General features: G+C 37.2%; 1 protein-coding gene across 1 annotated transcript in view; it reads right to left on the reverse strand.

Moving 5' to 3' along the window:
* ZNF831 (zinc finger protein 831) overlaps positions 1 to 2131 on the reverse strand; it is a 102851-nt gene extending 100720 nt beyond the window's left edge. Inside the window, exon 1 of the mRNA XM_027847716.1 lies at positions 2085 to 2131. The gene's annotated coding sequence lies outside the window, so the exon portion shown is untranslated. The remainder of the gene's footprint in view (positions 1 to 2084) is intronic.
* Between the last annotated feature and the right edge of the window lie 15004 nt (positions 2132 to 17135).

Below are 17135 nucleotides of genomic sequence, written 5' to 3' on the forward strand. Positions count from 1 at the left end.
ATTTCCTTTGAGCCTCAAAACAATCCTGTGATGTAGGTAGCACAATGTATCAAGTCCTGGACCTGGAGTCAGGAAGACCTGAGTTCAAATTCTGCCTCAGATACTTAGAAGCTATGTGGCCTTAGGCAAGTCATTTAACCTCTGTTGGGACCAGTTTCTTCATCTGAAAAAGGGGTATAATAATAGCACCTACCTCCCAAGGTTGTTATGAAGATCAAAAAAGATAACATTTGTTAAGCACTTTGCAGAACTTAAAGTTGAAGAAACTGAGGCAGGTAGAGGTTAAGTGATTTTCCAGAGTCAAACAACTAGTAAGAGTTGGAGGTAAAATCTGAACCCAGGTCTTCTTGGCCCTTTACTACAGCATACGTGAGGCATTTTTCAAAGTAAAAGAGGGTAAGGGATTTCTAGAGGCCTATTCTAATTTGTAAATGTGATATTACTATGTAATATCCTATTGCTGTGGAACATATTACAGGTTTGCTACAAAACAACTAATCTAACACTTGAGCACTTTGCCTTCATTACTTATTATTACCCTCCTACTTGAACTAGCTGTCATCTCCTATTATCACCTCTGAACAAAAGGCTCCACACATGATAACTCCCCCTCTGAAATCCCTGCTGAGATTTACAGTGTCTGCTCTGAAACATGGACCACAAGCTTTTTAGAGTAATTATGCACAGTTTCAGCCAGGACATCAGTTCAATCCCAGAAACAGAATCTGTTCCTTCTCAAAGATCACACTTTATCTAAACTCCATTGGAACCTGTTCCATGATTATGAAATCAATTTTATGAAAAAAAAAAAAAGTCCAGTCTGGAGATCAGGAAGCCCCACTCCTCTTTTCTGCAATAGCGTAGTTACCCGCAAAGCAATGATTTCCCATTCCAATTCTCTTTTCTGAATTCAAAATAGGCAGTTTTTCCTCCTGAAGAAACAAACAAACAAACATAGCCAAGTACAAATCTCTGGCTACGGGTCAAAGATCCCAATTGGGTTGGAGTAAGAGATTCATGGTGAGCTCTGAAGAATATAAAGCCAACATTAGCCGCCCAGCTTGGGTCTGGGATCACATTCTGGACAAGTAGAGATTTTAGATATGTGAAGTTCTGATCGACACTCTTCCTACTGAACACGTGAATGCAAACAAGTCTGTGGCACCAATTAAGGCCCAACAAAATGTGGCAGCAGATCTTTCAAACTCTAAAAATAGAAGCATGCCAACTGATTCATCCTATGACAGCACAGAATTTAGAGACTTTTATCTGATTGTTTCCTCGTTAATCTCTTTCTTCCTCATTTAAAAGGCTGAATCTTCCCAGGGACTTGTCTATAACCTGGTGCCCTAAAAACTACAGACATCTTTCATATGAAGGCAATGAAACTATTTGTTTCTCTGGTCCGGGGGGTTGCTAACCACATAGGGTGCTGATTAATTTTTCTCCTCAAATGTCTCTGCCTGTTGAATCAGACACAGAATTCTATAGCTTGGTTTCCACTTTCTGATATGTCTATTTTAAACTTTGTTGATTCCTGCTACACATGAAACCTCCTTAAAGTATATGCAATAGGTGTCCATATCTGGTTGTTTATTGTTGCCAATCCGTAGGGTCACTAGGAAAAGATATTTTTCAGATGGAGAAAGTTCTCCTTTGGTCCCCAAAGAATGCAGCTTACTATAAGAGGAAAGAGTTAACCTCTTAGCCAACAACCTGTAATCAACAGGTTGAGCTAAGAGCCGAATTATACCTTAATCCAGCAGTTAAAGTTAAGCAGACTATACTAAGAAGAAAAAGCAGGAAAATACACACACACACACACACACACACACACACACACACACACACACACACCAAAAAAAAAAAAAAAAGCACCCCACTGGTTAAAAGGACCTCACAGCTACCTAAGTGGGGGATTGTGTTCTAGATGCTCTGTGTTTGGGAGAAAACCTTCCATCATGCTTGTTTGATATAATCACTCTGTAGTCAACAGACATAATTATTAAGATCCCTTGCCTCAGGGATGGATGGCATGTCCTCAGCCCTGCACAGCCCAGAGAAATCACAGAGTCTTCTCTCACCTTTAAGTGGTCATCCCCAGGCAGGTGGGGGGGGTCCTGTGTTCTCCTGAAGCCGGGTAAATCTGGAGTGACAGCATCCTCATTGCTCTTCCCAGAGCTGGCGTGGCTGCTTCTGCTGCCTTTCCTTCTTTGGAGCAGTCTGATCACTGACATTTAAAGGAGGAATTTGGAAAGGGGGTGACTGGTCCTGGTGGAGGTGGGGAGGGGACTCAGGAGGGGGAGATCTCCAGCCTGCACTAGTCTGGGAAGAGGTTTCATGGCTGGGGCTGGTTAAAATATGGTTTGCCTGTGAGATTGTCTGCACCACTGCAGCTCTGGGTGTGTGGGCGTAAGCAACGACACGGCTGGGTTTCAAACCATTCCACTGAACATTTGCAAACAGATGAAAAAACAAAACCATCAGGTACAAATGGAAACATCTTTCTTTCCTTCTTGTTTCCCTTTGTGTCCTTTGGATTGTAATTAAGGGGGTATTTTTTCCCCAAGGGCCAGCCAAACTCTAGCACTTTCTCCTCTATAACTTCTCCAAGGCCTGTATAATGGGTGACAGATCAAATGAACAACGTCTTCCCAAGGAAAGCTTTGTTAGCACTTTTTAAGGCATGTGATGAGGTTTCAGGATGATTCTGGGGGTCCAGCAATGGCCTTTCCTCTCCTGAAACACCTGTAGCACATTCTGGGCAGACTAATAAACGGCTCAAAATCTTTCACCTGATGACCCCCAAAACAAGGAGTTTGGCCTTACGAGGATCAGGTACTTACCTCCATTCCTAGTCCTAATATTGGGGGTGGACCGAGGTCTTTGCTTGGCTATCTGTATAACTGGAGCTAGAGCATTAATACTATCTCTATAACTTGAGCAAGGCCACAAGTCAATTTTTGTTACCCCATTTTTTAAGCAGGGCAAAAATAATCCAGGAACATGATAACTTGCCTAAAACAACATATTTGGAAGCCCCACAAGTTAAGAAGAAATTGAAACTAAGAATAAAACTTATATGAATGAAGGAAGGAAGGAAAAGGAAGGAAAAAGGAGGATCGCACATACACCAAAACATTCGCATCGGGAACTGGAAACAAAGTGATCATCCACTGATTAAGGAATAGATAAATAAGTTGTGGGACATGAATATAATGGAGCTATATGGGATAATGAATATGAAGAATTCAGAAAAGAATAGTAAGACATAAGGACTAATGAAAGGAAAGTAAACAGAACCAGGAAAACAATGTAGTCAGTGACTACAACAAAGTAAATTGAAAAAAAATTTAATACTGTGTAATTACAATGACCAAGCTTGGCCCTGAAGAACACATGAGAAATGCACCTCCCTCCTTTCTTTGCAGAGGTGGAAGACTATGAGTCGTTTTAATGGAACTGCTTTTGTTCTCTTTCTTTCTTATTTGTTTTATAAGAAATGGCTTGGAGGAGGAGGTACTTAGAAATGAAGGCAATGTAAAGACAAGTTATCAATTAAAAAATTTCTAAAAAAAATTATATATTAAAAAATAGAGCCTCTGACATTCTGCATTCTCATCAGGTATATGTAATGTTGCAGAATGTAGTAATGTAGTAATGTAGAATGGTTGGTGCTGTCTCTAACATCAAAATCCTCAGCTGAGGCGCTGAATTTGGAATCAGGAGACCAGGCTTCAAATCCTGCTGTCTATGAGATCTTGAAATAAGCATTTAACTTCCCTGGGTCTAAGTTCCCTCTCCAGAAGATGAAATGGTTGTACCATACGGCATCTAAGTTTCCTTTCAGCTCTAGATCCATGAGCCTCCTTCCTGAATGGTATTTAATTTTTCACCAGGTGAACCCAATAATAGAAGTACATTCAATAATTAATTTATCACAGATTTTTTTTCTTAGTGAAGGCAAAGTTCAGTTATGTGCAAAGATTAAGTCATAAGATGTGGGTTCAAATCTCTACTTTGCAATTTTTACCGCAGAAAAAGAACTGACTCCAGAGTCAGAGGAATTGTATCCAAATCCTGCCTCTCTGGCATTTATTGTCTCTGTGACCTTAGGCAAGTCACTTAAACTCAGTGAGTTTCAGTTTTCTTATCTATAAAATGGGAAGGCTGGACTAGATGGCAGGTAAGGTCCCTTCTCACTCTAGATCTTTGAGCCTACAAATACAATGCACAGGAAAAAAATACAAATTGCAGTAAAATATCACTGATTCAGAATAAAAATGGGGAGCAAACCATGTATGAATTAGGAAAAAGCCCAAATTATAGATTTTTTTAAAAAGAGAAACATAGTTCTATTATTTAAGTACATGCTGAAACAAACTCTCTCTGAACAAATTGACAGTAGAAGAGTTTTTAAAAATCTAATAAAAGTTTCAGTGAGGAATTGTTTGTAACTACTACTAAGATAGCTTTAAAAGTTCTTGATCATGATTTCTTTGCACACATTTGTAAGTAAAAGCCAGTTTGGATCACACCACTCATTTGCTTTTCTGGGTCCTATCCCAATCTTGACAACTGCAGATGACTGGAATCCCAATGAATGAAGTGCGAGGGAGGTAAGGATGGAGGAGGGGATATACAGATAAGATCACAAGCAGCTATAGAACCTACAGAATAGTATATACTGTAAAGTAAGAAAGGAAGGGGTTTGGCTCTTTTCTCCTTGCTGGTGGCCCTTCTGAGCCCCCTCGGGAAAGGATTTGCTCTTCCAGATTGAAACAATACTGAGTCCTGGGACTTTCACATCTCTAGGGATGCAGAGCTGTGGATAAAGGGAGGGGAACAGTGAAAGAGAACATTTAGAATTGAAAGCAATGCAAAAACAAAAGGTAGCAATACAAATTAAAGATTTCTTTTAGCTGCGGAAAATTAATCGAACCACCAAAATTCTCATGAAGAGCCTTGGAATGGCTGGCGTGGTCCCTAACACTTGTAGAAAACTTGGATCCTAAAAATAAGGAAAATTTCTGTAGAGGGAAGCAGAGAAGATCAACATGGATCCCTACCACTTGGTTTCTGGCAAGGCAGTTGTTTGTGTCAGATTTCTAGCTAGGCACAAGGGTGGGGAACCTGTGGCCTGCGAAGCCCTTGGGTGCTGCCCTTGACTGAATCCACACTTCACCGAACAAATCCCTTCAATAAAAGGATTTGTTCTCTAAAACTTAGACTCAGTCAAAAGACCCTAGTTAGTTTATGGTCCAAGCCCTTCGTTTTACAGCTCTCTCTCAGGCTTGTCAGATCTAAAGTAAATAATCCCATAGTTATTCAGCATTCAACAAGAATACCAGCTATCATATAAAGCATTGTTCTAGGCCTTAGAAGAGATATGGAGAAACTAAGCTACAATCCCAGTTCTCACGCCTTCCTGGTTAAAGTATGGGATGTACTTTGCTTCATTTGATCCTCATAACAGCCCTGGGGGAGAGTTAGTGAAAGTATCTGAATTTTGTTTTGTTTATCCAGACTTTGGATATCACTGTGATATCACTGGTATTGGCAACCCTTGGTGGGGGAACTTCTCAGCAGTTACTCTGCAATTTTTAGTCCTAGAGAACTGAGTCGGGGTACCAAAGGATATTATAATAATCATAATAATACAGCTAACCTAAGTTCTGCAAAGGTGCTTTACAAATACCTCAAGCCTCACAACAACCCTGTAACATAGGTGCTATTATTATCCTCATTTTACAAATGAGGAAACTGAGACAGTAGTTAAGTGACTTGCCCTGGGCCTGTGTGGCTAGCAAATGTCTGAGGCAGTATTTGAACTCAAGTCCAGCACTCTATACCCCGCACTACCAGCCAGTACATTTCAGACACAAGTCTCAAATCCAGATGCTCCTGACTTTACCACATTGTGCAGGTATTATCATTTCCATTTTCTAGATGAGGGAACTGAGGGCCATAGGGGTTTAATGACTTGCCCAGAGTCAAATAGCCTGTAACCGAACTGAGCCACAAACCCACATCTTCATGGACACAAATAATTATAATTCAAAATTAATTTAGTGACTATTGGAGTGATAAGGGATCATAGAGATGATCTGATTCAACCCTCTCATTTCATGGATAAGAATAACAAGTTATTTCCATAGATCTCTTTAATATTTACAAAGCACTTTGCTCCAAACAATCCTATGAGGTTGATCACATTTAGAACCAGCTTTGACATGGCTCCCTGAGGTTTGCAAAGTGCTTTACAGTCATTAATTCATTTGATCCTCAACAATCCTGGGAAGTAGATGCTATTATTATTCCCATTTTACAAATGTAGAAATTAAAGCACAGGGAGGTTGTGTGACTTGCTGAAGGTCACAGAACTAGAGAGTGTCACAGGCAGGATTCCAGCTCGTCTTCCTGACTCCACTTACTGCCCTACCTAGCTGCCCAGGCAGGTAGTATAAGTGTTACTGTTCCCAATGAGGCTAGAGAAATAAAATACCCTACCCTAGTTTGCACAGTGAGTTAGGAGCAGGTCAGAAACTAGTACTCAGTCCCCTAGCCTCTAGTCCAGTTCTTTTTTTTCACTGTACCACATATTCAAATACTCAAATGGATTTGTGGTCTTACCAACTCAGGAATTCTCTCCAAAAATGCATATCATAACCTGTCTATCCTTACAGCTTTTGTCTAAGTTATTCTAAAAGCTCACCACAGGAGATCTTCCCAATGTGCTGAAAGCTTTTCTTGAATTCTCCCTACATTGTAAAGGTTCTAATGGAACACGCTGGCTGGTCACCTCTTATACCTGACTCTTCTTGCTTCACCAGTCCCTCTTCTTGCCCTGTCATACAATCCCTTAAAGATGCCCTTTACTCCTGTTCTTTGGAGTTTCTCAATGGCTGCTCATACCCGCCCACCTCTCTGCTGTCCTCTCTGCAATAATCTGTAAAACAATTTAGTTTTTTTGGAGTCAATGGTGCTCCACGTGTTGCTCCACACAGCAACACCAGTAAGATGTTTGTATTGAAAAGATGGACCTTTGCTTTCTTAAGGAACTTGGGGTCCATAAAATAACAGCAATCCTTTTAGGTTCTGGGCCCAGCTCACCCCACTACACGTACACACACACACACACACACACACACACAGAGTATGTGGTATGTGTATGTGTGTAATATATTAATATATAATATATTAATATACAACTGTACAATAGATAAATATATAATAAAATAATATTTTATATATTATGTATAATAATATATATTGGTGTACGGACTGTGTCTATAGGTTATATAGGTCTAAGGTTGTTCCCAATGCCACAATCCCTAGTTCTGTGACCTTCAACAAGTCACATAACCTCTCTGTGCTTCAATTTCTTCATCTGTAGTGTAATATAATGTGTGTATATATATATATATATATAATATGTATAACAATTTATATATATTAATACATATACACTGCCATTTCCCAAAAAATAAGTGGTCAAAGGATATGAACAAAAAGTTCTCAAGGAAAAATGACAAACTATTTATTATCATATGAAAGAGAAATACAAATCAAAACAACCCTAAAGCTTTGCCTTATACTCAGCAAATTGGCAAAGATTACAAGAGTCAGGAATAGTCAATGTTGGAGGGGCTGTGGGAATGCAACAGTGCATTGTTGGTGGAGCTGTGAATCAATACAATGATTTTGAAAAGCCATTTGGACTTACACAAATCAAGTGACTAAAATGTCCATACCCTTTTGCATTAGAGATTCCACTACTATGGATATACCCAAGGAAATCACTGATAAGAAAGCTCCCATGTGCACCAAAATATTTATAACAGAATTTTTTTTTGTGATAGCAAAAGAAGCAAAGTAGATGCCCATTGATTGGGGAATGGCTACACAAATTGTGGAATGTGAATGGAATGGAATATTATTACTATGCTGTAAGAAACAACAAATATGACTGATATGGAGAAGCATGGAAAGACTTACATGATAGTACAGAGTGGAGTAAGCAGGGCCAAGAAAATAATGTACATAATGGCTACAACAATATGAATGGAAAGAACAAAAACCACAAAACAACTGAGAGGGAATGTTGTAGAATTATGGAATAAGCATGGCCCCAAAGAAGACATATGAAAAGAGAGCCCTCCCCCACTCCCTTACAGAAGTGAGAGGTCCGCAGGTGTGGAACATAGCATATATTTTCAGATTTTTTTAATGTATTAATTGCTGATAATTTTCTCCTTCCTCTTTTTCTTTAAAAAACTATATCTGTTATATACGATGGCTCTCTGGGAGGGGTGAAAAGGAGGACTATTAGAAGAAATGTAAGTGATATAAAAACAAAAAAATCAATACAAATTTATTTTAAAATACCAATTTGAAAGTTCATAGGATATAATCACTTCAACTGGGATTAGGGAAATTTTCATAGAGAAGGTGGAATTTGAACCCCATTAGCCAAATCCCCAAAGAGATGGGGGATTAAATTGGGATGGAAGGGGATGGGAAGCGAGAGTTTAAGGATGGATTAGGATTGGAAGATACAACAGGTGCTTTTGGCATTAGGAACAACCTTAGACCTATGTGAGCTGTACACAAAGTCTGCACATCAAGTACAGTGCAGACCATACTAGGGAGGTTCCAGACACACAATAAATACCAAACAATGATCAAATAAAAATGGCCAAATCCCTAAATTGTAACCCCCAATTCTAGCTGGCACAGTGAAGTCACTAATTGTCTAATGAGGTAGCTGAATTGTACCTAATTTCCACAAATGCTTTTGTTGAACAAACAAGGAAATTCCAGAAAGCAGTTTTCAATCATTTAATTAAGATCAGAAAATGGTTTCAAATCAATGTTAATCACAGTTTTATATTTTAAAGCAATATATATAATGTCTCCTTAAGTACAACACTATGCATTGAAGTTAATCCTGTAATTAAAGGTTGAACAACTGATAAGAATTTAACATTTGGTTCTTAAGAAATAAGAGCAATGTATTTCCGAGAACAGCTAATTGTCTAATACTTGAGAACCAATAGCTTTAGCTGTTTTCTTTTAAAACAGACTGGGAGGGAGGGGGGACAGAGAAGGTGGAGAGGAGGTAGAACAACTACCAGACATCATGAAATGTTAGCTAAGGAATGACAAGAAGTAACCAGAGTTTCCAGGGATATGAATTTTCACTCTTTTATGTAACATAAGCCAATAATGTTACATTGACATAGTTTGGGGTTTATAAAGGACTTTCTTATAGCAACACTGAGAGGTAGGTAGTACCTGTATTATTTATAAATAAGAAAACTGAGGCACAGAAAAATAAATTCCCAGTGACTACAAATATATTAGATGTTGTCATAAGGTCACCTGAATTCAAGTCCAGTACTATTTTCCCTGTATGCCTCCAAACTGGTTCAAGGGTTTTCCAGTTGTGTTCTCAAAAACAGCAGTCCCACTTTTAAAGTATTCAGAATGGTGAACATACTGTTTGATAAATCTCTTCCTCTTCTTCTCCATCCCACCTCACCCTACCCCCTCCCCTCATCACTTCCTTCCCAGACACTGAGCTGAGCTTTGAGATTCCTCTTGAGGGCAACAAAAACCATCAGTAGAAAATCACATAGGAGTTTAGTGAATGTGCGTAAGGTACTTCTATTGGTGTTTCCCCTTGTGAAGACACTTGGGAGCCTGCTTCTTGCATCCAGGAGAAGCCCAATAATATGAAATGGAAGTGTCTTGGAGAGATTGTGTAGCATGTGTGGACATTCTGGAACTGGTTCTAGTGAGCTAAACACAAAAGGATTAGGAAATTAGCATTAGGAACAACTGGAGGCCAGTCAACTTCCAAAAATCCTGTCACCTTCAGTTCTTGCCTTTTTGCCTTGGTGCTCATGAGGGAGGTTGATGACTCCTTTGATCACATCGACTGGTGAAGGGTTGGTGTCTACAATCTTTTTAGTCTGAAAAGTATGGAAGGTACTTCCACATCCTGGCATTCCAAAGTTTGTATTGAATGTGTAACTTCTGGGACCCAATATAGCAGAGGAAAGAAGCACTCATCTGAGCTCTCCCAACATTCCCCACCAAACAACTTTAAAATATCCTTAAATCAACTTTGGAATGGCAGGGTCAACAAAAGCAAGAAAAACATTCTTCCAGCCCAAGACAACTTTGGAGGCAGGGAGGAAAGATCTGTGACAGGTGGGTTGAAGCTAGCTGGGAGCCCATATGGATAAAGCACCAGTAGTGGGACTAGGTAGTGATAGAGGCAGCAGCAGCTTCAGTGTTTCTCAAGCCAGAGATGGTAAGGCAACTTGGCAACTGGTCAGAAAGAGATTACAGGGGAGCCCTGTGCTAGCACTGGATGCAGGAACAGATGCTATTTGGCAACCCATTGCCTATACCCATTTCTAGGTCATAGTTCAAGCACTTTCAATCAAAAGGAAGTAGAAGCCCTGAGGGGCAGTATCACTTCTGGCCCCAAGGGATCAGAGGCCCTAGGGAACAGTATTGTTTCAGGTCCCATGGGAGGAGGGGCCCTGAGGAGTAGTATTGATCGAAATCCCAAGGGATCAGGGGCCCTTCCTGGGTAAGAACCAGAGTGCAGACCAAGAGAGCAATGACTACACATCTCCCCAGATCACACCACCTTGGAAGCATCAAAAACTTACAAACCTCCAGAACTAGCTCTGAAAACAACAGTGTGGAAAAAGCCTTAGGCTTGAAACAGTGCCCCTTCATCCCCCACAATGAGAATAAAGCCCAACTTTAACCTAAAGTTTCAAATCAAGAAATAGGGTGGGAAATGAGCAAGCAACAGAAAAAGAACTTAACAATAAAAAGCTGCTATGGTGACAGGGAAGATCAAGATACAAACTCAGAAGAAGACAATGAGGTCAATATAGCTAAAAGCAAAACCTCAAATTATAAATGTGAATTGGACACATGCACAACAAGAATTCCTAGAAGAGCTAAAAAATTATTTTAAAAATCAAATGAGAATGGTAAAGGAAAAACTAGATAAAGAAATGCAGCAAAGGAAGAAAATTAAGAAAAGACAATTAATAGCTTGGTAAGAGACGCACCAAAAATACTGAAGAAAACAACACATAAAAAACAGAATTTGCCAAATGGAAAAAGATATTCAAAAGCTCACTGAAGAAAATAATTCCTTAAAGATTAGAATTGGGAAGTGGAAGCTAATGACTACATGAGACATCAAGAAACAATAAAACAAAGTCAGAAGAATGAAAAAGTAGAAGAAAACATGAGATATCTTACTGGAAAACCAACTGACTGGAAAATAGATTGAAGAGAGGTAACTTAAGAATTATTAGATTACCTGAAAGCCATGATCAAAAAGAGGTCAGATATCCTTTTTTAAGAAATTATTGAGGAAAATTGCCCTGATATCCTAGAATCAGAGGATAAAATAGAAACTGAAAAAACCCACTGATCATCTGAAAGAGATCCCAAAATGAAAACTCCCAGGAATATTATAACCAATTCCAAAGTTCCCAGATCAAAGAGAAACTACTTTAAACAGCCAAAAAGAAACCATAATACCATGGAGCCACAGTTACTATCACACAAGATTTAGCAGCTACCAAATTAAAGGAACTGAGAGCTTGGAATAAAATATTACAGAAGGCAAAGAAGCTGGAATCACAACCAAGAATAATCTATTCAGCAAAACTGAATATCATGCTTCAAAGGAAAAAAATGGATATTTAATGAAACAGAGGGATTTCAAGCATTCCTACTGAAAAAGACCAGAGATGAGTAGAAAATTTCACTTTCAAATACAAGCCTTAAGAGATGCATAAAAAAGGTAAACATGAAAGAGAATCATAAGGGACTCAAAAGCTTAAATTGTTTACCTTTCTATATGAGAAGATAATACATGTATCTTCTAAGAATTTTATCATTATTAGGGCAGTTAGAAAAATTCCACATAGAAAGAGTATGCAGGACTGGGTCGATTATGTCAGGATGATGGGGGGTGGGGTGAGAAATGGATAAAAGGGAAAGAGGAATGCTCTGGGAAAACAGGGAAGGGAGAGGAAGAATGGGAAAAATTATCTCACACAAATGAAGCATGCAAGGAAGAACAGGAGAGGGTGAAATGAGCAACACTTGAATCTCACATCTAAATTGGTTCAAAGAGGGAACATATATATATGTATCTATATATATTACATATATATTATATTACATGTATATGTGTGTGTGTGTGTATGTGTGTGTGTTTATCAACTGATAATAGAAATCTCTCTTACCCAACCAGGAAGTAGGAGGGGAAGGGGATAAAAGAAAGACGGGGTGGGGATATAAAAGGGAGGGCAGATAAAAAGAAGGCAGTGGTTAAAAGGAAAACAATCTTTAGAAGAGGGATAGGATGAAAAGAAAGAAAAGGATAAACAGAAGAAAATAGGATGGAGGGAAATGCATAGTTAGTAATCATAACTATGAATGTGAATGGGATCAACTCACCCATAAAACAGAAGCAAATAGCAGAATGGATTAGAAACCAGAATCCAACAATATGCTATTTACAAAAAACACTCTTGAAACAGAGAGAGACACACACACACAGAGTTAAAATAAGTGGCTGGATCAGAATCTATTGTGCTTCAGCTGAAGTAAAAAAGTTAAGGGTAGCAATCATGATCTCAGACAAAGCAAAAGAAGAAACAGATCTCATTAAAAAGGATAATCAGAGAAACTACATCTTGTTAAAAGAAACCACAGATAATGAAGTAATATCAATATTGAACATATATGCACCAAATGGCATAGCAACCAAATTCTTATAGAAAATGTTAAATGAATTATAAGAGGATATACATAGTAAAACCATACTAGGGGGGACCTCAACTTTCCCCTCTAAGAGCAAGGTGAATCTAACCATAAAATAAAGAAGAAAGAAGACAAGGAGATGAACAGAATTATTTTAAAGTTTGATATGATAGACCTCTGGAGAAAACTGAATGGGAATGGAAAGGAATATACTTTTTCTCAGCCGTACATGGCACCTTCACAAAAAAAAATGACCACATAGTAGGGCATAAAAACCTCACAACCAAATGCAGAAAAGCAGAAATATTAAATGCACCCTTTTCAGACCATAATACAATAAAAATTACACTTAATAAACGGCAGTAGAAGTATAGCTCTAAACAATATAATCCTAAAGAATGAGAACAAATCATAGAAATAATAAATAATTTCATTAGAGGATAACAACAAAGAGACAATATTCCAAAATATGTGGGATGTAGCCAAAGCAGTACATAGGGGAAATTTTTCACCCCTACAGGCATATATGAGTAAAACAGAGAAAAAACAGATCAATGATTTGGGTATGCAACTAAATAAACTTTAAAAAAAACAAATTAAAAATCCTCAATTAAAGACCAAAATGGAAATCCTAAAATCAAAGGAGATATTAATAAAATTGAAAGTAAAAAAAACACTGAACTAATAAATAAAACTAGGAGCTGGTTTTATGAGGAAAAAAAATAAAATAGAAAAATAACTGGTTAGTTTGATTTTAAAAAAGAAAAATTACTAGTACCAAAAATGAAAAGTACCACCAGTGAAGATGAAATTAAAGAAAATATTAGGAGTTATTTTGCCCAATTATATGCCAATAAAACTGACAGTTTAAGTGAAATGGATGAATGCTTATAAAAATATAAACTGCCCAGCTTAACAGAAGAGGAAATAGAATATTGAAATAACTCTATCTTAGGAAAAGAAATTGAACAAGTCATCAATGAGCTTCCTAAGAAAAAATCCCCAGAATCAGACAGATTCACAGTGAATTCTACCAAACAATTAAGGAACAATCAATCCCAATGCTATATAACCTATCTGAAAAAATAGGTAAAGAAGGAGTCCTACCAATGGTTTTGATACCTAAGCAAAGAAAAGCAAAAACAGAAAAAGAAAACTATAGACCAATTTCCTTCATAAATACCAATGCAAAAAATTTTAAATAAAATACTAGCAAGGAGATTATAGCACTATATCACAAATGTCATATGCTATGACAAGGCAGAATTTACACCAGGAACGCAGGGCTGATTCAATATTAGGAAAACTAGCAACATAAGTGACTATATCAATAACAATAACAACAAAAATCATATGATTATATCAATAGATGCAGAAAAAGTCTTTGAGAAAATACAATACTCATTCCTATTAAAAACACTAGAAAGCACAGGACTCAGTGGAATCTTTTTTAATGCAAGTAGTATCTTTTTAGATACTTTTTAATAAAAGAATTTGTTCTGTAAAATTTGGATTTAGTCAAAAGGCTGCAACTTAAGGATCTAGAAGGCTACATGTGGCCTCAAGCCTGCAGCTTCCCCACCCCTGATCTAGAACCATGAACAAGCATTATTTATAATGAGGATAAATTTGAAGACTTCTCAGTAAGGTCAGGAATGAAGAAAGTAAGTCCATTATCACCACTATCACTCAATATTATACTAGAAATACTAGCTATGGCAGTAAGACAAGAAAAAGAAATCGAAAGAATAAAAATAGGCAACAAGGAAACAAAACGATTACTGTTTGCTGATGATATGATGGTATACTCAAACAACCCAAGGGAATCATATAAAAAACTAGTTGAAACAATTAACAACTTCAGCCAAGTTACAGAATATAAAATAAACCAACATAAATCATCAGCATTGGGGCAGCTAGATGGCACAGTAGATAGAGCTCTGGCCTTGGAGTCAGGAGGACCTGAGTTCAAATCTAGCCTCAGACATTTGACACTTACTAGCTGTGTGACCCTGGGCAAGTCACTTAACCCCAACTGCCTCATCAAAAAGCAAAATAAATACATAAAATAAAAATAAAAAATAAATCATTGGCATTTCCAAATATTACCAATGAAACCCAGCAGGAAGAGATAAATACCATTTAAAATAATTCAAAATAATATAAAATACTTGGGAGCCTACCTGCTAAGACAAACCCAGGAACTATATGAACACAATTACAAAACACTTTTCACACAATTAAAGTCATCTAAACAACTGGAGAAATATCAATTGCTCCTAAGTAAGCCAAGCCAGTATAATAAAAATGACAATCCTACCTAAGTTAATTTACCTATTGCATGCCATACCAATCAAACCACCAAAGAATTATTTTATAGAGCTAGGAAAAATAGTAACAAAATTCATCTTGAAGAACAAAATGTCAAGAATATCAAGGGAATCAATGAAAAAAAAAATCTTAAGAAAGCTGATGTAGCAGTTCCAGATTTCAAACTATATTACAAAGTAGTAATCATCAAAACAATCTGGTACTAGCTAAAAAACAGAGTGGTGGATCAGTGAAATAGATTGGGTACACAATACACAGTAGTAAATGACCATAGTAATCTAGTGTCTGCTAAACCCGAAGATCCAAGCCTTTGAAGTAAGAATTCAACATTTGACAAAAATAGCTGGGAAAACTGGAAAGCAGTTTGGCAGAAACCAGGTATAGAATAACATCTTACACTGTATACTAAGATATGGTCAAAACGGATAAATGATTCAGACATAAAGGATTTTGTAAGTAAATTTGGAGAGAATGGAAAAACATACCTGTCACATTTATGGAAAAGGGAAGTGTTAATGACCAAACAGGGATAGAAAGAATTACAGGAAGTAAAATAGATAATTTTGATCACATGAAACTAAAAAGCTTTTGCACAAACAAAACTTGCACAGCCCAAATTAAAAGGAAAACAGGAAAGTGGCAAAAAAAAAAAATTTTACAGTAAGTTTCTCTGATAAAGGCCTCATTTCTCAAATATATATGGAACTGAGCCAAAATTATAAAAAGAAGAGCCATCTTCCAGTTGATAAATGGCCAAAGGATATGAACAGGCAGTTTTCAGAAAAAAATCAAAGCTATCTATAGTTATATAAAAATGCTCTGAATCACTATTGATTAGATAAATGCAAATTAAAACAACTCTGAGGTACTACCTCATACCTATCAGATTGGCTAATATAACAAAAAAAGGAAAATGATAAATTCTAGAGAGAATATGGAAAAAACCTGGACACTAAACACACTGTTGGTAGAATTATGAATTAGTCCAACCACTCTGGAGAACAATTAGGAACCGTGCCCAAAGGGCTATAAAACTGTGCATATCCTTTGACTTGGCAATACCACTACTAGGTCTGTATCCCAAAGAGATCAAAGAAAAGGTAAAAGGACATATACGTACAAAAATATTTATAGCAGCTCTTTTTCTGGTGGCAAAGAATTAGAAATCAAGGAGATGCCCATCAATTAGGAAATGGGTAAACAAGCTGTGATATATGATTACAGTGGAATACTATTGTGCTATAAGAAATAATGAGCAGTATAATTTCAGAAAAACCTGGGAAATTTTGTATAAACTGATGAAAAATGAAGTGAGCAGAGCCAAGAGAACATTGTACATAGTAACAGCAATATTGTACAATGATCAACTGTGAATGCCTTAGCTATCCTCAGCAATACAACAATCCAATCCCAAAGGTCTCATGACAAAAAATGTTATCTACCTCTGGAGAGAGAACTGATGATCCCTGAATGCGGATTGAAACATACCTTTTTCTTTTTTTAAACTTTCTTTGTTTTTCTTTTTTTTTAATTTTCTTTTGCAACATGACAAATACAGAAATATATTTTACATGATTTCACATGTACAATCGATATCAAATTCCTTGCCTACTCAAGGCAGGGCTAGGGGCAGAAGAGAAGGAGAGAATCTGGAGCTCAAAATTTTTAAAATTTTTACATGTAATTGGGAACTATTAAGTAAATAAATTTTAAAATGCTTTTAAATAAAATAAAACAAGTAGAAAAATTGTGCAACTTCCAACCACTGCTTCTAATTCTGCTTTCTGGTGCCCAGCAAAACAAATCCAGTCCTTCTTCCATCCTTCAAATATTTCAAGACAATTATTGGGTCCCCTTAAAGTCTTTTCTTCTACCCAAACATCACTAGTCCCTTCAACTGATCCCCATATGGCACATTCTTCAGTTCTTCACTATTCTAGTCAGCCTCTTCTGAGTATGCTCTAGCTTGTCTATGTGTTTCCTAAACT

The sequence above is a fragment of the Vombatus ursinus genome, unplaced genomic scaffold, assembly GCF_900497805.2.
Source record: "Vombatus ursinus unplaced genomic scaffold, bare-nosed wombat genome assembly UNPS02000580.1, whole genome shotgun sequence".
In the NCBI taxonomy this organism is placed as follows: Eukaryota; Metazoa; Chordata; class Mammalia; order Diprotodontia; family Vombatidae; genus Vombatus; species Vombatus ursinus.